Consider the following 21,579-nt stretch of genomic DNA (forward strand, 5'->3'; position numbering starts at 1 on the left):
TTCTTGAGGTCTCAGTAGTCCTCATTGTCCGCTATGTTCAGCGAGACCGGTTTTAACCCAGGCTTTTTCAGACCCAGGCCAGCTGGCCTTGGTGAGTTCCCGATAGAACATCCCCATTGTCTCAGTCTGTGGCATCCTCCTGATGAAAGGAGACAGAGACAGAGACCCACATTGGAGCACTGGACTGAAATCTCAAGGTCCAAATCAGGAGCAGAAGGAGAGAGAGCACGAGCAAGGAACTCAGGTCTGCGAGGGGTGCACCCACACACTGAGACAATGGGGAAAGCTGGCATTTTAAAACTGTGCAGCTCTTTTTCTTTTGCTATGGCTGAGTCAGGAAAACCTTCCTTAAAGAAGCTATGGCATGCCACCAACAAACAGCAAAAAGATTTGTTAAACTTTGTATTTTTTGTGTTTAAAATTAAGCTCTCTCAGGTTTTTAAGTGGATTTAGTCCATCACGTTGGCTCCAGTTGTTGCAAGGAGACCACTTGTTCATCCTGGCATCCCAGCTAGTTTAGCCCAGAAATAATCACACAGAAACTGTATTAATAAAATCACTGTTTGGCCCATTGGCTCTATCTTCTTACTGGCTTACCCAGAAGCCAGAACCACCAAAGTAAAAACTTTGTTTTACTGGGATGGTTGATGCTGGATTTCAGGGGCTGAGAAATTAGAGGTGATAAATAAGAGACCAACATTACTGAGGTGAAATTCAGGAAGTGTTTACTGAGAGTCAGCACACAGAAGTTGTGTTTTAGAGGTGGCCAAGGTTGTATCTCCCACTGGAAACTGAACTTGATAGTGTAAGAGTCAGTCATGTGTTATTGCTTTTGAAGGGATGAAGGGGTCATGGGGAGCTGCTGAGGCTTGGCACTTTGAGAGGCCAAGAGAGGTCATTGGTAAAGATGCAGCCTCAGCAGCAGTTGAAGACCCAGGACTGAAGGAATCATGTAGAGAAGTTGAGGCTTGGTACCATGAATACACCCCAGGAGGGACTATTTGTGAAAGTACAGCCCATTTACAACAGAAGACCCCAGCATTATAGAGATGCTAGCACCATAGGATGATCACCAAGAACAGCAGCAGCAATGACGTAGAGCCAGCAAGAGCCTAGAAGACAAACTGTGCTGCACAGAGTGGAGACAAGGAAGTGACCCAAGCCCCCAGAGATCAAAAGTGGATCCCAGACATTAGATACTGAGATATTTGCAGTTGGAGTTTGGTTTTCCTTTGATCTCATTGTGACTGTGTCCTGGTTTCTTGTAATAAGAAAGTGTATAACTTAATTTTGACTTTTTACAGGAGCCCACAGCTGAGAGGTTTCTAATTTCTATTTTATTTGCCTTTTTGTTGTTATTTTGTTGTTGTTTTGTTTTTTTGAGACAGGGTTTCTCTGTAGCTTTGATGCTTGTCCTGGAACTAGCTCTTGTAGACCAGGCTGGCCTTGAACTTACAAAGATCTGCCTGCCTCTGCCTCCTGAGTGCTGGGATTAAAGGTGTGTACCACCATTGCCTGGCAGGAACTGGCCATTTTTAATGTTTACATTTGTAATCCCCTTGGGATTTTCCTCTTTGTATAAATGTGAAATAAGAATCTGGAAAACAGCCTGGCATGTGGTACATGCCTTCAATCCCAGTACTCAGGAGGCGGAAGCAGAAGAGTCTCCATGTGTTCGAGGCCAGCCTGGTCTGCAGATTGATGTCCAAGACATCCAGGACTACACAGAGAAACCTTGTTCAAAAAAAAAAAAAATAAAAACAAAGCAGTAACAACAACAACAAAAGAGAATCTGAAAACCATTCCCTATGCTATTTTGTGATAGCTGGAGATGCTGCTTGGCCCTCAGTTCTTTACCTGTTCATGCCTTGGTCCCCACTACTTCCACCTTTGGTGCCTGACAGAGCTACAGCAAAGAAAGGAGAGCTCAAAGCTAGATGACCTGATGACCTGCTAGGGGTGGATTTTAGAATAAATTTAAGGTTATTTCCCCCTGCCCACTTAGTCCATTGGAATCTCTGACTAGAGCTGCATTCATCTTGCAGATTAATTAATTTGAGAAAAATAGAGATTTACCCATTTACTAATATTTTACCTAGTACTCTTCCATAATGAATTGTCTTTATATGATTTCTATACAATAAAAGGAATATTTTGAATAATTGTGATTTTATTAACATTTTTCCAGTAACCTGAAAACTGGGATGAATTCACATGAGAGAATTTGTATAGGAAATCTGAAGTCATTTTATTTATTACCTGCCTGCATGAGAGAGAATTACACTGCTGCTGATTTAGTATAGAATCTTACAAGTGTTTATATGGGTTAGAGGCCTGAGAGTAACTTAATATATCATGGCCGAAAATTATCAAGGAAGATAATCCAGAATTATGGGTCTCTCCGGGAATTAGCTTCATGAGGAGTAGCATTAATTTCTAACTGCAAGACCCTTTCAAACCACTCTTTCAGTGACAAAATCATATTAGTAGACAGAACTAATTGATACATTTATGAGTAGATGAGACCCCATGCTTTACTAGAGAGTAAGACCTAAGCCCTCACTGAGTCTGCTTGACCATTTCTTCAGATCAGATCTCTACAGTACATTTATGGAGCAGGGTGCTCTCTCCTTCACCATTCATCGGGGACTTTCCCTTCGACTCTTTCTGCAATTACTTTTGTTGTACGAAGACTTACATTTTAAAAATCTAATCTGTGAAATTACATTATATAACCTTACAAGAAAAGCTCAATTCTATTGACAGAAAGAAAAAAAGTACTGAAAAGGATTTCATCTAAAAGCAGTAAAATAGGAGATAGATAGACAGAAAGACAGACAGATGGACGGACAGACAGACAGACAGATAGATAGACAGACAGACAGACAGACAGACAAACATACATACAGACAGATTGATAGACAGGTGATTAATAGATAGAGATGATAGATTTAAGTTTCTATGACATTTTCTAACCCATGCTGTTTAAGCCCAAGCAAGATTCCTCACCTTTTTTTAAAAAAATATCTTAAGCTAATTACAAAGCATGAACAATTCTCTCAATAGTTAAGTGAGAATTCTTATGTTGTTCTTTGTTCCCTTTTAGACAAACCTGCCCACATAGCCCAGGCTGGCCTCGAACTTGTGATTCTCCTTTCACATATATCTTCACCTACCTGATTACACTTCCAAGGTAGGAGTGATAATAATCCTATAAGCAGAATTAATGCTTATCAGCATAGGAGTTATATTTCCTAAAACCTGTTAGGCTGGGTGTGATTGTGCATACACACTGTCTTGGTCAGGGTTTCTGTTCTTTGAAGACACCATGACCACAGCAACTCTTATAAAGGAAAACATTTAATTGTATGACTTACATTTCAGCGATTAAGTCCATTATGATCATGGTGGGCCATGGTGGCAAGCAGGCAGACATGGTGCTGGAGAAGGAGCTGAGATACAATAAGTGATCTGAACTAGGTGTAACTTGAACATATGAGACCTCTAAGCACACAATCCTTTGGAGATATTTAAAATCCAAACCATACAGCCTCACATCAATGCCTTGCACTCAGCAAGCACTAAAGTGTTAATTCTCATTATTATTATTTTCACAGTGTCCCTTGGGATACAAACAAAACTGCCTGAAGATATTTTCTGTATTAATGTGTGAGTAAATTAAGTGAATCAAGGTCAAGGCCATGAAAATGACATCAGGGTAAACCCAGGTGCCCTAGTTTGGGTGACTGTGGCCCAGATGAATCACTAAGGCTAAAGCAACTTGGAGAGGAAAAGTTTGTTACACTTACACTTCCAGATCACAGCTCATCAAAAGCAGTAAGGGCAGGAACCTGGAGGTAGGAGCTGAAGCGAGGCCGTGGAGGTTGCTGTTTACTGGCTTGTTCATCATAGCTTGATTTGTCTGCTTTCTTATAGAACCCAGGGTCACCAGCCCAGGGATGTCACCACCCATAATGGGCTGGACCCTCCCCATCAATCACTAATTAAGAAAATGCCCTGCAGGCTTGTGTGTGGCCTGATTTTATGAAGGCATTTCCTCAACTGAGGAACTTTCCTCTCTGATGATTCTAGCTTTTGTCAAATTGACATAAGGCCAGAACAGCAGGTTAAATAACAAAGACTTGGTAATTACAAACCTATAGGCTATATATTTCTTACTATGTACTAGACTTTTTACAAGTTACAGTAACAAAGAAAGACGGAAAAGCACTACTACATATATTGTAACCTTTTAGAAGTATCTGGTTTTGTTTTTGTTTCCTGTAGCGTCCAATGCCCAACTGTGCTCTATGTGCTACCATACAATTCATGAGCCTCGGGCAAGAAGATGGAGATTGAAACACACAGAGACAGCACAGACAGAGACACACACCTCTAGTCACTGGTAAAGAAGCCCCTTTATTGAATAGCACCACGGAGGCTTATATACCCACAGTCAGGTGGGCCAAGAGGTGAAAACCTCATCCCCTGATCCTCAAGGCAAGGCAACACATGCTCAGGAAGCAGAGCTGGTAAAAACTTTGACACAGCTTTCAATAGCTCAAATCAGAAGGCCAAGTAAAGGTCACTAGCAGGGAAGATCATCTGGAGGCCAGGATTCCAAATGGTCCCAATATCTCCCCCCTAAATTTTTTATAAGACAGAAGACCATCCTGTCTTAGGTCATCTCAGAAGAGTAAACCCTTACCCATCTTTGGGAGGCCCCTTTCCTCTCTTAGGCGGGCCCTCTTCTTTAGAAGTTGCCTGTCTATGGATGAGTCTTCATTGTTTGTGCAGTATTTGCAACCAAACCTGGGATATGTCCAAGTTACTGGCCAACAGGCTCAGAAGGACTTGCTAAGTGACCATATGCTGCATTCTCATGGATTGTCTGATCTTACGCAGAATTCAGAGACAAATGCCCATGGCAACAGGTGTTAAGATTGCCAGCAAGAGGGTCCCCAATCACCACTGGACCCAGCCTCCCATTTGGGCTATGGTATTTTACCGACCCTTTGGCTAAAACAATTACAATCTGGTGTGCTAATTGTAACATTCCAAGGGCTATTCAAGTAACCATTGAGCTGTTTCACCTCATAAGAGGCATTAGCAATATTAACAGATGTCACACAAATGGAATGATAAAAGTGTGAACAAGACATTTGTTGTCCTAGCCATAAGTCCACCTGCTCCTACAATAGGGCAGTCTGTTGACTTAAATTCGAAAGTCCAAATTTAATGTGGACATTCAGGGCATTCTGAGTCTTTGAGAGCATCGGTGACTTGTCTCACCAGTTTATCCATGGTGTCCAACACCAACGATGTTTGTGCCATTGCCAGTCCTGAGACCATGGCTGCAGCAGTAGACACTGCAATGACAGCAACCATCCAAAATATCATTTCTCTTGATACAGGGTCACCTCAGTCTGCATAGTCTTTTCGGTAATTGGCAGTGGTATAATGGCTGGTACCTGAACCAACAAGGCAGCACTGGAGTGGTCATCCCAGCAGTGGCTCAGGCCACAGTTTCTGAAAGAACAACCAAGAATATCTTTTCCCCAAAAATGCTATTCCATACCACAAAAAAAAAAAAAGAAAAAGAAAAGAAAAAGAAGGAAAGAACTAAAACAGAAACATGTGATTTAATAGTTGATAATTGATCCCCAGGCAGAGCCTTCCAAGCTTTAGTGGCAGCTGCAGCTATTTGGATGAATACACGTGGATCATACAAAATTTGTTGCTGCAAATCAGCATAAGCCCCTGCCCCAGTCAACATATCTAGATTATGTTGAGCTTGACCTGCTTGAGCATTTAATCAGGCCGTCTGCATACAATTTTCATGATATTCCCCTCACCATAGAAGATAATCTCCCCTAGATAAGACAGCATGATATAATTGCTGCCAATCACTTGGTGTTAAATTCAGAGCAGAGAAAGACTCTACCATGGCCACTGTGAAGAGTGCTTGGGTTCCATATGTAGCAACAGCTTCCTTCGATTGCTTCATTTCTTTAAATTGTAGTGTAAAATGTTGGTGAATTATTTGCCCTGGGTTGTTGGGGTCTGGCACCTCCATTACTGGTGCAACCATGTGGGTATGATGGAAGCAAACTCATTTATTTTGTTCAATGTTAGAGCCCCTACTTAACTGCGACCACCACCCTTCATCATTATAAGCCGGTGGGGCCAAGGGAGTTGGGGGTAAATCTTCTTATTTTGCTTTACATTTTCTCAGTTTTCTACAGAGATCTCTTATCTCCCTACATATCATTTCCTCTTCATCTTACGATGATTTCTCACTATGCTCTACAAACTTGGAATCATCAGACTCCTGCCTAGCGACTGACTGCCCTCTGAACCAGGCAGAGCAGATTTTTTCTATTAATCCTCTTTCAACATTTTTTTCCACTACCACCACCATATACCCCCTTTTTTCCCTTCCCGATCCTCTATAGAACACAGAGAGTGGTGGGTCTCTTCTTCCTGGATTTCTTGTAAAACTTCCTTAACTGCTTCTATCTCTATATTTCTAGAAAATCCAACCAGCATGACTACAAGCTTGACCATTATTGATGACATCCATTAACAACCTATATTTCCCAATCATACATAACATTTTCAAATGAGCTACACAATCACAATACCTTAATCAAGATCAGAAACACACATAGCAAGATTGATGTTAAATTTACTTCAATAAATCAAGATTTACACCAATATAAATTATTCATATCTATATCATATCCCCTTCAAATGAAAAAGAACATTTATAAACAATATTTGGGAATATAGGTGCAGTTTTTTCTCTCCAAACTGCTTCCTGCTGTATGGGGACACTGTTAATCAGGTCTTTCATGGTATATCCTATGTGCTAGGTTCATTTCAGTCAGCAGCTGAGTGAAGTAATTTTCTGAGGGTGTTTACAGCAACCTTCTGTGAAAACAAAAGAAGAACCTCTTTTTCAAAGCACCATATCCTTAGACCCAAATTTGAAAGTCATGATACCTTTGGAACATATATACTGGTTTAGCTTAGCAGCCCATATAATGAAATGTCTCTCTGCACTTAGCTCCTTCACAGTCAAAAAATTCAAAGAAAACACAATAATATGCATAATACAGATTCTCTGTGTATTCTCCATCTTAATTCCCCAATATGTCCCCATCAGCCAGGGACGATCCTGTCTACTTATCCCTCTTTCTTGGTTGGACTTCCATTTGCCACACCTGCATGGTCTGGAAATGAAACCCAGCAAAGAACATCAGGATGAACATATACCCCAATCCACCCTCACCTTCCGAGGGCAACCTCTCAGCGTTCCCTAGTTCTTGATCTCAGTGGAACCTCCAATTGTAGCACATGATGCCCAACTGTGCTCTATGAGCTACCATACAATTCGTGAGCCTCTGGAAAGGTGCTGGAGATTGAAACACACAAAGACACACAGAGACAGCACAGATAGAGACACACACCTCTAGTCACTGGTAAAGAAGCCCCTTTATTGAATAGTACCATGGAGGCTTATATACCCAACACAGTCAGGTGGGCCAAGAGGTGAAACCCTCATCCCCTGATCCTCAAGGCAAGGCAACACATGCTCAGGAAGCAGAGCTGGTTAAAAAAAAAACTATGATGCAGCTTTCAGTAGCTCAAATCAGAAGGCCAAGTAAAGGTCACTAGCAGGGAAGAGCATCTGGAAGCCAGGACTCCAAATGGTCCCAACAGTTCCCTATTTTCTCAGGGAAAAAAGAGAAATAGACTTGAAGAATACTTAATTCAGAACATCAAAATCCCAATGGAAGCAAGCTGGGAAAAAGGTTAAAAACAAACCATGATACATTTTCAGTACTAAATTTTCATTCTTCTTATTACATACTTCCAATAACAAATCATTATAGCCATGGTAACTATTGAGAAATATACCCATTTTAGTCAGTTCCCAAAGTATTTTGGGGAAAGGGACAAAAGATGACACCCCCACTAACAAGTGACTTGATATGTCTGTGATTAGACAAGGTCACTACAGCCTCTGTTAAACTTTTGATGACAGAATGAGTCATAAAGCAAAACAGGAGGAACACTTGTAAGTGATAGATGGCACCGCTTCCCCTCCTCGGGATCAACCCCATGAGGTCACTATACAGACCTGAGTCAGTCACTTCTTCCCTTATGCCTCAGTTGAACTCATCTATAGGTTAAGTAGCATGTTAGATTGGCTGTTGTCAAGGTCACCCCAGCTCTTTGGATGACTTCACAGTCAACACTCTCCAAGCAACTTGGTAAGCACCATGGATAGCCACCTCTCCAGCCTATGGAGTGTCTACCATGTTAACAACTAGAAGGTTAGGGAGAGCAGCTAGTACCTCCTTTTCTCCCTCCTTCCTGCTTCCCCTTCGATCTCCTTTCCCCCTCTTTCTCTATCCAACCTGCTATCTCATTATATGTGTCTATATGTGCATATGCATGTATATGTATGACCATAAATTTTCCACTTAGTTCAGCAGAAGCAGTACCCAAGGTTGATAGTTACTGACTTGCTTTGTAATTAAGACATATGTGGTCCTTCTAGAAGATCAACAGCCTAGTGCTGTCACCTTGGGCAGTGTATCTCCCAAATACACCCATCAAGTTCTTATCTCCAGAGTTCCTTCCAGGCTACACAAATTGTGCTTCTTCATAAATTCTCTTGCTGATTCCCATTTAGCCAGTAGCCACCCCTGACTGCCTCTAGCCATAAACTTCATCTTTGCACAACAACATTAATGAGTGTGATAATCTCACCTTCCCTGATTTATCTACAGACCAGATTTATGACAAACCTTTACTATGACTTAAAGGAAATATCTAACAACTACTTTCAGAAAAATGTACCTTCTCTCCTGGGCTATATACTGAGCCCCAAGCCAACAGGCTATAGAGTAAGACCCTATCTCTATAAATAAATAAACAGCAAAAATAAAAAGAAGACAGAAAAAGAAATGTAGCTTCTCTCAGGAAGACTGGAGTAGGAAAGGTTGACACTGGCAGGATCACACTCCCTGTCCCCTTCTGTGCACTGTACCTCATACTTAGACAAGAGCCCTGACCCAGGATTTGGGGTCCTAGTACATTGTTCACAGTCATCCTGACACCTGATGATTCTCTGAGAAAGCCCAAGACTCACACCCTGACAACCCCTCGCTCTTCGGATGATAGCATTATTAATGAAATTGTTTGAAATAACATGTGGTAGTTGTAGCTACATTATTATTTTAAATAGTCCATGTACAGTTTCAGTATTATTAGGTGGGTATTAAGACTATAAGAGCTGGGCTAACAGGTGGCTCAGCAGTTATGAGTTCTCTGTTCTTGCAGAGGACCCGGGTTCAATTATCAGCACCCAAATGGCAGCCTTCAACTACCTGTAATTCTCCCTCCAGGGTATCTGACACCCTCACACAGACACACATATAGGTAAAATACCAATGCACATTTTAAAAAAATGTGGCTTCCTATTTCAGGTGAGTTAAGCTGAGTGCCCTACCAGGGCCTATGTTGTTTTGTGAAACTGCTCCAAAGCAGCTGTGGGGTGCTCCTCCCACCCCATCCCATCCCCACAGTGTCTTTGATGGAAACTTTAACTGGCTGGAAAGGCAGAAGTCACTAATACGGAAGTTCATTTTAAGGCCTTCAATATCTGGTTCAATGAAATTGGATCCCACACAAATTAGACATACACACAGACTGCCAGACACAGGCATCACCAGCAGGCACCAGGCATGTGCTGGGACATAGACAGGCAGGGTGAGTGGAGGTAGACACACAAGCCTGCAAATAGACACATACAGGCAGGCAAGCTGATAAAGGTGGCCTCAAGGCCATATTTATACAGAACCACACAAAAGCTGCACTCTGCCAGAACTGATTATCTAAAACATGACATCACTATTTACTTTGGGGTCTCCAGATACTTGGTGTCAGCTAACTCAATGTGCTAACTCATTGTCATCCCCCCTTCCCACCATGTACAGTGTCAGCCATGTTTTAGCTGACATATCAGGTAGCCATATCAACACCATGTTGTTTAAATTTAAACACCCTCATGGCTTTCTGTGTCTAAACAAACACCCTTAGAGTGGTATGCAGGGCTCCTCTAGAATTGCAAAATCCTCTAGAGAAACTGCCTGAGGCCTCAGGCAAGCTCAGGAAAGGAGAAAGACAGTGAATCAGATGAAAGGAGAGTAATGACATCACCTCATTGGGTGCCCCCTTCCATCCCCCTCTACAGAACATGCCTCCAACAGAACAAAATTTGAGAGAACAAAATTCCCATCTGCAGAACTCCAAAGCCATTGCATAATGAGAACGATCTATTCAAAATATTCGTAGATCAGTCACTGTACAGTGGCTGCTGTGACCAACAAGTTTGAGAGCTGGGATTCTGACACACAAGGCTTCAGCCACTATGCACTTCAGAGGTTAGGAGCAGAGCAGGTTGTTATCTGTAAGAACCTAATCATTCATAAAAGAAATCCCTTCAAGTGTAACTAATTCCTGGGAATTAGCTGCAGAAAGAAGATACCAAAATGGGTAGAGGGAAGGGCATGCATAGTTCTAGAATAAAGCAAAATATATCCCTGCAGGTCTGAGAGATCCCAGACAAAACAATGTGGATTTTAACCTTCCTGAGCTTCCGGTGTCCTGTGGTACTGCTAAGGGGACTCTGTATAAGGAGAAATTTAAGAAAGGTGAGTTTCAGATCTTCTGTGCTCTTCACCTGGACAATGGCACCATGTATGGGGTGGGCACCTGTGTTGGGGGTGTCTCATCCCAGAGTCAGTTTATGGGACTCAGGATATTGGCAAAGTCACACCCGTTACTGAAGTGAGGGTTTGAGGTCAAGTTACCAATGAGAAGAAGGCCTGAGAGGCCAAGTCCAGAGGAGCCAGAATCTCTTGACATTGCTCTCCTAGTGGGGACACACAGGGTGCAATCAACCACCCCAGCAATGAAAAGTGTGAAAGCCTTTCTTCCAAGGGGCTGCCCGAGTCCAGGACCAGAGATTCTAACAGCAAGGAGGTACCTATCTGCATAGCACACACCAAATCCAAATTCTCACAAGAAAAGAGGGTCTCCTGTGGGAAGTGAGCTGTGTGTAAACAGTCTCAGCATGGAGAGTTACTCTGTGTTTCTGGCAATGACAGAAGCTCTCTCCAAAGTCACATTTGCAGACTACAGCTGAAGTCCAACTGTGCCAGGCGGCCATTTCTTTGGAGTCTCAAACCTGCTGTGTTCATTCTTTTCTGCACCAAACACAAGAAAGGAGTAGCAATGAGGATATTTTAAATTTTTTTTCCTTTTCTATTTCTTGTACTATTGGGATTAAACCCAGGGCCTGTGCCTTTGAGGCAAATGCCCTCTCACTGAGCTGCACCCTAAGCTGAAGTTTTGTGAATTTAAATATCATACATCCCAGGCCTATCAGGTCAGCTTTCCTCCCCCTGTGAAAAGAGGCAATAAGATGCCTATTTAGCATCTCATACTAGACTAAGCCCTAACCCACCAGGATGGGAAGTATATGTGTCTGAGAAAGCATCAACCTTAGTGGGTCCATTAGCTGTAACCTCTGTCAGACTTTAAGCTAAGTAAGAAAAAACAGAGGATTTGGATTGGAATTTGGATACACTCAAACCTCAGCTCTCTTGGTTTATTAGTCCAGTGTTCTTTGCTCTACTGAAATATTCAGTCAGGCTGCACTTGATGTGGGAGTGTCATATATCAATCTGTTGATTTCATTGGTTAAGCAATAAAGAAACTCCTTGGCCCTGATAGGTTAAAACATAGGTGGGAGGAGTAAACAGGAGGAAGAGGAAGTGAGGTAAGACTCCTCAGACAGACTCGACAGCTCTACTCTCTGGAGTAGAGATGCCATGCTCAGCTCTCCCAGGTAGACGAGATAGCTCTGCACTCTGAGGCAGACGCATGAAGCTCAGACCCAGGATGGACGTAGGCTAGAATCTTCCCAGTAAGCGCACCTTGGGGTGCTTACACACATTATGAGAAATGTGCTAAATTAGTATGTGAGAATTAGCCTAGAAGAGGCTAGATAGAAATGGGCCAAGCAGTCTTTAAATGAATATAGTTTGTGTGTTGTTATTTCAGGGCATAAGCTAGCAGGCGGCCGGGGTGCTGGGGACGCAGTCCCACCACTCCATATTTCAACATGCTCTATTTAATTTACAGATTTAGAGGCTAAAAGGCCAAGATCAGGCAGCCTCATATGTTGGCTTTTGGAGAGAGATTGATGGTAGGTGGCATTATGGCAAGGTTATGACATGGAGGAGGAAGAGATCCCACCATAAGACAAGAAGCCAGACCATGTCTGGGGTCCCATGAGAACTATGTTAATCCCTCCCACAGGTAGCACCCTCCATGATCTAGTGCCACCTTACATATCACCTTGTCAAGGACCAGGATTTCAATATATGACCCCTAGGGGGAGACTTTCAAACCATAGCTCAACCACAGGTCAGTTTCTCTGTCATCTGTATCAGGCTCCCTACTATGACGCCTCCTCTCTTAGAAAATGAGAATAAAACTTCTCTCACCACATTGCTGTGATAAAAAAAGATAATAGATATAAAACATTGTGGAAATTGTAGTTGTTAGAGCACAGGGCCACTGGTCCTCTATCATGGTTGATCTTCCTTTCCACAGCACAGTTCTTTAAGATTTACTTTTATTTTCTGCCTACGAGTGTTGGGCTGCATATGTGTCTGTGTACTGAGTGTGCCTGGGGACCGTGGAGACCAGAAGAGGACATCAGATCTGAAGTCATGGATGTGAGCCACATGTGGGTTCTGAGGACTGAACCTGGGTCTTCTGCAAGAGCAGCAGTGCCCTTCACCACTGAACCGTTTCCCTAGCACCAAAGTAGTTCTTTTGTTCTCAGCAAGTAGGTGTTTTCTCTGTGGTTCTACTGCCTACATGTAATTTAGCTGTTCCATGTAGACAACATTTCCTAAATCACTTTTAACATCAACTAGTCATGAGTCTAAAATATGAGGGATAACCAACTGTCATGTCCTGGAGTAAAATTTTATAGAAGTAGCTGTGGTGACAGCTTCCTCATGGCTGGATTCACAAGAGTCAAGCAGGAAATTTTCTGCCCTCACTCACCTTTCTGAAATGCAAATTGGACCTACACTGGGTCACAGTTAAAGAAAGAGTAAGAATCTTGGTCATGTATTAGAGTCATTCCTTTTGATGATCTTTTAACATTACAGTAGAATGCTTTTAAAGGTAATCTCAAATGCTGGAAAGAGGACTTTGTGGTTGAGCACACTGACTGTTCTTACAGAGGACCAAGGTTCAATTCCCAGCAACTACTCTTGGCTCACAACAACCTATTACTACAGTTCCAGGAGATTAAGTGCCATTTTTCTGGCTTCTGTGGACAATAAGAACAGATGATGTACCCAGACACCCTTACAGACAAAACACCAATTCACATAAAATAGATGTATTCTTTTTAGGAAAATCATAAAGGATAACATTCTCTGTCCTTGCCTATCAGGATGGGTGTGTGGCCCCTGATGACTGAGAAGGAAATGCACATCCTCCTGAGACAAAACCTCAGCCCCAGATCCAGGATTTTATGGGCAAGAGCACGTATTTTCATAGCTGGCTGCTCAGTTTGTCTTGGTCTTATAGGCACCCATGAGAAGAGTATATGGAGTGAAACTGGAGAGTGGCTCACTCTCAGGGACTTTGAAATCAGAGGAGGCCATGAAAAATCCAAGAACTGAAAGAAAAGCATACAATGCTATGGATGGACCCTGGGATACTTGATAGAGGTATTCTGGGGGTAGATAGCTTCCATGTTTCCTCGGTAAGACGGTGAATTAAAAGCTTCTCTATGACAGGCAGTTTCAATTATTCTGGGGTAAGACAAGAGATTAGAAGCTCTCTCCATGTGACTGATAACTTCAAGGATTTTATTGTCATAATTCACTGCCAGCAGATGTTAGCTTCCACAATACCATTATGATTTTTCTTAGCTAGGTTCCATAGCATGGATTGTTGCCAGTATGCATGTTGGTGCTACCTGGGCTGGCTTGTATTATACTTTAAACCTCTTAAATGCATTAATTTGCATCCTTTGGATGAAAATACTGTGACCTTTACCATTAACTAGTTGCATAAACCTTGATACCATGGATACAATTTAAATGTAGAGTGTTGGTGATGGAAATAATACAACTACACGTCTGAAAATAATGCACACATGTGGATACCTGAGTTACAGAATGTTCCAGCAGTTCTTCTCCCAGGTCATTGTCTCACACTTGTTCTTGAACACCTGATTGTGGTGAGCCAAACCTGTAATCCCAGCACTTGGGAGACTCAGAGCTCAAGGCTGGCCTAAACTCTTGTTGTTCCATGACAGCACAGGTTACAGAGTAAGACCAGCCTCAACTCCATCTACCCACAAATAAGAGTAAATAAATGAAAAATAATTTTTAAATAAGTTCTTTGCTCTTAATTTCTGTTCACCCTCTGAATTGGGAAATTCAGGAGGTTTCCTTGGCAACTGAACCTATTTCTTTCGTCACTGTCACATATTCTGTCATGTATCTGAGATGGCCTTTTCCTGTGTTCTTCTCACAAAAAAGCAAAGAACTTTGTTCATCGTGTATCAACTAAGCTGCATCTAAAGCCATGGAGAGTACAGGTGTGAGCCCCTGGCCAGGGCAAGGCTGCACCTTCACACCCTACCTGCAGTTACTACTGTTGGAGAGAGAAGTCTGCAGGAAATGATGTTGAAGCCAAGGGGTGGGATGGCTATTTCTGGGTTTAGGACTAAAAGCTGTGTCATGGAACAGTCTTCCCTGAGCTGGGTCACAGAGGACAGTTCGGACAAAGTGTAGGGTGAGGTTTTCTGCATGGGGAAAGAAGGGCATTAGAAACCAGCCCTCAATGTGTCTGGAAACTGTGGGAGATCAAGTAGCATCTCTTGTTTGAGCTCACTGTGAAAATCACCAGGCCAGAAAAAGGTGGTTAAATGCCTCCTTGACTCAGTGTGAGGGCACATGGGGAGTAACTTCCATGACAACTTGTATTTAACAATGACACATCCAGACAGAATAACTAGAAAGCAGTTAGAAATACAAAATAAAAGCAAAGACTTACCCCATCATTAACATCTCTGTCTTTCAGGAAGGATCTCTACCAAACCCACTAAGGACGAAGGAAAAGGTAATTATTCCAAGATCTTCTTCCATGATGTCTGAGGCTATGATCACACCATGCAGAGTGAGGTTGGATATTTATTTAGTGGGTTATGGAGGGGAAAAGGAAAGGAGGAAGGGGAGAAAGGAGAAGAGCAGAGAGGCAGAGAGAGAGAGAGAGAGAGAGAGAGAGAGAGAGAGAGAGAGAGAGAGAGAAACGGGGGGAAAGGGGAGAAGTGGGGAGAAGGGAGCAAGGCAAAAACTGCCTCTTCGGGAGAGAGAAGGAAAGGAAGGAACTCAGGCTAGAAGCAGAAAGAAAATCTGCTTGCCTCAGTGGACAAGGTGGAGGATTGGGCAGGGTTTGTCTCTTAAAGGGACAGGACAGATCATTATATTGTCTGCACATATTCTGGCCTGTTCCCAAATTTGCCTGTGCTCCTCAGGAAGTAGGTCATTAGATAGAATTGTGTGTATGTGTGTGTGTACATACATGCAGTCCTCAGCCATGGGGAATTGCCAGAGGTGACTGTCAGCAAAAGGGGCCATCCATAGCCTTGAAGGCAGTGGGTAACTATAACCCTGTTTTCTAGAACACCAGAAGGATGTTGGACATCCAACAGTCACTCCCTTGGGTTCAGGGAAGTACATAGGCCAACCAGAAGGGAACAAACTCTCCATTGAAGCAGCCGGTGTTGTGCACAGTGACCTAGCCGCCTGGCAGATAGAATATAAGCAGTTGTAGGTGAACCCAGTCCTGGGCAGTGTTATGCCCAGGCCTGTTGTGCCTCAACACCAATAATATTACCATGCATGAGAATAGACAACGAAACCCACTTTAAGAGATTTTATTCATAAAGAGAAAGCAAAGAGGTTGGCGCACAGGCCTGTCTCAAAGAAATGTGGCAAAAAAGAACATGGGGTGGGCATGTCCACATTTTAAAGGTAGTTCAGTGCATGTGTATAGGGTTTGACATAGTCATGCACACATATAGATTACATGGCCATGCTGCGCATGCACACAGATTACATAGGTCATAAGGCCCTGGTGTGACTGAATGCCAAGGACACATACACAGCTGTGGGGCCCCAGAAATGCTAGCACCTAGGCTGACCAAGCATTTTGCCTGAATGCTGAAGGCCAGGAGACCCGGGATGTGTGGAAATGACAACCAAGTACATGAAAGACCAACTCAGGGCTACGCTGGCAGCACTCCTTCAGTTCTTCACACAACAGAGGAAAGAGGACTTTCCAGACCTCCTGGAGCACAAGCGGATAAACAAAATCAAGAACAGGCTGAACTAGAAGGCATACCACTCAGTACATTTTGTGGAGAACATGTGCCTCATCTTTCAGAACCACAGCATTCTCATATAGTAAGAATCTCTGCTTTGCTTTCTTTTCTCTTTGAGGTGAGTCACTTTTCCTAAGGTCAGGTAGATGCTACAATTTCCCTCATCATGGGGCAAGCCCACACAGGTCAAATTTGAGAAAGGATTCGAAAAGTCTCATGATGCAAGTGGGGAAAGTAGCAGTGATTCACATTGGAACTCTGGAAGCTCACTTCAGGACAGTCGATTTTCACCCGTGGAGAGCAACAGGCTACAGAGCTGCTTACTGTTGCAGGGAACAAAAGTGTTTTACAGACAGCATTTCTCATCTATAAAGAGAGAAAATTGGACTTCTCGCATTGCCAAACCTCCAATTTCTTAGTATCTAAATGTCCTAGTGCTGTAGCACAATGTTCTTGCCACAGTGCTGGAGAGATGGCTCAGCTGTTAAGAGAACATACTTCTCTTGGAAAGAAGGGAATATGGTTACCAGAAGCCGCATCAGGGGCTCACGTGCACTTCAACTCCAGGGAATGCAACACCCTCTTCTTAGCTCCTCAGGCACCCGCAGGCACATGCACACATCCCACAGAAGCACACATAAACTTAAAAGTAATAAAAATGACAAAGGCAGAGGCAGGCAGATCTCTTTGAACTCAAGGCCAGCCTGGTCTACAGAGCAAGTTCTGGCCTGTCAGGGCTATACAATGAGACCCTGTCTCAAACAAGAAAACATTAATAGCAACAACAATAATAAATACATTTCAATTAATTAATTTTCTATTTTAAAATTTTGTCACACATTTTCATAGTATTCTTCCCCTTCTCCCAAGTCTTCCCAGGTCCTCCTCACCTCCCTATTCACTCAACTGTAGATTTTCTCCCTCTCAAAAAAACAAAAACAAACAAAAAAAAAAACAAAAAATGGTAAACAAAACAAACTAAAAGAAACAGATAAACCAGACAAAAGATAGCAAAACAACACAAAAGTGTGTGTGCCCCCCACAGACACACACATGAACAAAGAACAAAAACCTAGAGTCTGTTTTATGTGGATCAGGACTCCAGGCGCCTGTCCTGAAAGGCTGATATACCCAGTGACACTGTGTTGGAGAAAACTAACTTTCGCGGTCCCAGCAGGTACTTACTGTGAATAGCTTTCTGATTAGGGATATGACTTGGTGTTTACTTCTCAGGGATGAGATTTTGTCTGGTTTGAACCTCTGCAGGTCTTCCTTCAGCATCACATCAGAGCCTCTATGTGTATGTGATGTAGGATTCCCCTCTATATGCTGTGAGTGTCATTCGTTAATAAAGAAGCTGCTTTGGGCCTATTGCAGCACGGAATAGGGCAAGGCAGGAACTCCAAACAGACAGAGGAGAGAAGCAGACAGACCTGGATCACGGAGATACCATGTAGCCACTGCAGGAGACAGACAGGCCAAAACCTTGCCAGTAAACCACGAGGCTTGTGGTGTAGGAGCTCTCCAGTGGCTGAATGATGCTGTTTCTTGAACTCATCACCACTTCAAGGTCTGACAGTCTCTGTGCCACTTCTTCCACTTCCCTGAGCCTTGAGGAGAGGGCTTTGATGAAGACATCCCATTTAGCAGGCTGTTCTTGGCCTGCCTTTAATCCCAGTCATCAGGAGACAGAGGCAGGTGGATCTCAGTGAGTTCAATGCCAGTCTGGTCTACAAGAACTAATTCTAGGACATGGTCCAAAGCTATGGAGAACTTCTGTCTCAACCCCCCTCCAAAAAAGGCTTTCCATTTAGAACTGAATGCTCCATAGTCAGTCTCTGGACCTTGTCCAGTTGTGTGTCTGTTAATTCCCATCTACAGCAAGAAGCAGCTTCTCTGAGCAGTGCTGAGTGATGCTCTGCCTTTCCTTCTGATGGATACCAATATTAATAATACTTTAATAATAATTGTAATAAATAGCAATGAATCTTTTAAAAAAATGCCACAGAATTAGAAAATCCCCCGAGTCATTGGATGAGGAGACCTAAGGTTGGGGGCATGTCTTTAAACACTTTCTCAAAGATCTGAGGGGAGACCAGAAGGAAATCTGAGCCAGCTTTAGTGAAAAGAAAGTACAGCCAGAGTCTAGAACACCAGACAGAGGTCAAGGTAGACAACTGAGAGGTGGGGAAGGAGGTACAATGAAGTTGTCACATTGAGTCTTTGTCCACTGAGGCATGAAGTGGGCATGAAAACTTCATCTTGTCCAGAGTGACATGAGTTTGGAGTGTAGGAACTATATTCTGCTGTCTCTGATGAACCTAGAAAGAGCCATTAATGTAACCCCATTACCTTCTATTTTAGTTCAATATCAGTCAAAGACAGCTCTTTGTGTCCCAAATTCAGGGTGGGTATGTGAGATAAGATATAGCTAACTGAAGTGTTGGACCTAAAATGAATAAGTAACATTCTGCCAGTTTACCTTTTGTGGCTAGTTTGAGACCCTAATATCGTCTTTTAGTTTATTTTTAACTAAGCATGACAAGTGGCTTGCTGAAAGGATACATTTAGAAGGGTCTTGCTACGTAGACCCGAACAGTCTTTTTTTTTATTAAAGATTTCTGTCTCTTCCCCACCACCACCTTCCCTTTCCATCCCCCTCCCCCAATCAAGTCCCCCTCCCTCATCAGCCCAAAGAGCAATCAGGGTTCCCTGCCCTGTGGGAAGTCCAAGGACCACCCACCTCCATCCAGGTCTAGTGAGGTGAGCATCCAATCTGCCTAGGCTCCCACAAAACCAATAGGTGCAGTAGGATCAAAAACCCATTGCCATTGTTCTTGAGGTCTCAGTAGTCCTCATTGTCCGCTATGTTCAGCGAGACCGGTTTTAACCCAGGCCTTTTCAGACCCAGGCCAGCTGGCCTTGGTGAGTTCCCGATAGAACATCCCCATTGTCTCAGTGTGTGGGTGCACTCCTCGCGGTCCTGAGTTCCTTGCTCGTGCTCTCTCTCCTTCTGCTCCTGATTTGGACCTTGAGATTTCAGTCTGGTGCTCCATTGTGGGTCTCTGTCTCTTGTCTCCTTTCATCGCCTGATGAAGATTAATGACCTGAACAGTCTTGAACTCACAGAGCTCCACCCGCCTCCACTTCTCTAGGATGAGACAGAAGGGTGTGCCACCACTGCCCTGCTAGCATTTCAGTTGCATTAAGATTCTGCCTCTTCTTCAAATTCCGTAACTCCTTATCCATCCTAATAAATTTCCAAGGGGTTAAAAGTGTGGGAAAGGAAGACCCTGCTCATTTCTGCTGTTGTATCTCACCTAGACCAACACGGTAGAGTGGACAATCTATACCATGAAAACTTGGTTTCTTGCAAAATATTTGAAAAATATTGTATAAAATTGCTTTTGACCTATATGTGAAATATTTATATAAACCAGATGAGTTTTGGATTTTGACTTTGATCCCACTCCTGTAGTATCTCATCATGTATAGACAAATATCCCAGTATCTAAAACCCAAACTACTGCTGATCTCAGGCATCTGGAGCAAGGAAAATTAAGCCTGCAATACTAGTTTTATTTCTGTCTTCCCAAGAAAGAGATATAACCAAACCCTCAGGGAATATAACTTCTTTCTTTAGAAAGAAAATGGTTACACTTCTATCCGTTGACTCTGTGGGAAGACCGTGCATCAGTGTATATGCAGGGTGCGGTGCGTGTGGAGGTCAGAGGACAGCTTGCTGGAGTCGATTCTCTTTCCACCACGTGGATCCCAGGGACTGAACTCAGTTTGCTTAGCAGCAGGTGCCTTTACCTACTGAGCAATCTTTAAGCCCCCCACCCACCCAAAGCTTCTCTTAGCTGTGTTAAGCCTCCCCATTGGCATAGCCAAGCTTACCGAGTGACAGCTATCACTGATTTTCTACTTCCCTTTCAGAACAGCAAGCTCAACCATCTTGAAGTCACAGTAGGAATCCAATCTGTGAAGACTTTGAAAAGAAATTTTTCAACCAATGATACAAACCAACAACCTCAACAGTATAAGCACACAATTTTTTTCTTTGTATTCCATCCACCACCCATCCCTCCAGCTGTCAACTGCACAGTGCTCAGAGAGCCCACCCTCCCCTCTGCCCTTCTGTGTAAATGCCCTGCCAACCTTCTACTCCCGACTTCTGTATTATCCTTCCTGTTCAATTATCTTCCTAAATAAAACTTTGCAATGTACGTCACAATGTTGAGCTGTCAGGTGCTGAGGAAGCCCACTGAGAAGGTGACTCTGAAAGCAGAATGTACTCCTCCCCCATTGTAAACCCACACAGGTTTGTCTCCAAATGTCCTCCAAAGCATCTTTTCTAAGAATGGCCTGGCCCCTCTAACCAAGCGAGTGGCTGGGCAGATAAACCAGTAAAACAGGCTGGGAATGAACACACTGTCCTTGGGAACAGCTAGAAGGTGAACCATTTCTAACATTTCTATTAAAACTGTTTATCCTATGGTGTAAAATGGGAAGGAGAAGCCAGACTTCAGCCCTGGGAGCTCAGCCATGAAGAAAAAGCTCAACTGGGAACTGTGGCTGATGGCCTGGCTTCCATCGGCATTTTCTGTTGGGTGTTGTGAGCATCCAATTTCTGGTGGATAAATGGGTTCTGGGGGTCTGGGGTCCCATTCTGGGTCAAGACCGATTGGGTTGGCAGGTACCTACCAGCTCCTGCTTAAGCCAGAAGTAGAAGGCTTTTGTTACAGCAGAGGGTGTATGTGATTATACTGGCTCAGATGGCAAACAGCATGAAGGACAAGGCTTAATTCTCAGTTTAGAAAGAGTTCTGTTTACCTTGTTATCAGCCAGGCCCTTCGCTTTCTCTTTTCTGAAATTTCCTCTTCACTGTCCAGAAATTCTGGTTGTTAGGGTTTTTTTGTTTTATGCTTTTTGTGTTTCCATTACTCTACCTACCAGAAAGCCTCCTACCAAAGTTTAGTCTGCCCTGAATAGGGCTGTGGCTGCTCTCAAGGTCAGGCAATTGGAAACAGGGAGTTGATTCTGGGCCAAAAGCCTCACAAGTTCATAATTCTCTT

General features: G+C 43.2%; 1 long non-coding RNA gene across 1 annotated transcript; it reads left to right on the forward strand.

Moving 5' to 3' along the window:
- The first annotated feature begins 13,716 nt into the window (after nucleotides 1-13,716).
- LOC126489464 (uncharacterized) lies at nucleotides 13,717-20,532 on the forward strand. Its single transcript, XR_007588927.1, has 3 exons — nucleotides 13,717-13,835; nucleotides 15,199-15,237; nucleotides 20,441-20,532. It is a non-coding gene; the product is annotated as an uncharacterized lncRNA (long non-coding RNA).
- The last annotated feature ends 1,047 nt before the right edge of the window (nucleotides 20,533-21,579 follow it).

The sequence above is a fragment of the Alexandromys fortis genome, unplaced genomic scaffold (genome assembly GCF_014885135.2).
Source record: "Alexandromys fortis isolate MF-2015 unplaced genomic scaffold, M_Fortis_MF-2015_v1.1 scaffold_220, whole genome shotgun sequence".
Lineage (NCBI taxonomy): Eukaryota > Metazoa > Chordata > Mammalia > Rodentia > Cricetidae > Alexandromys > Alexandromys fortis.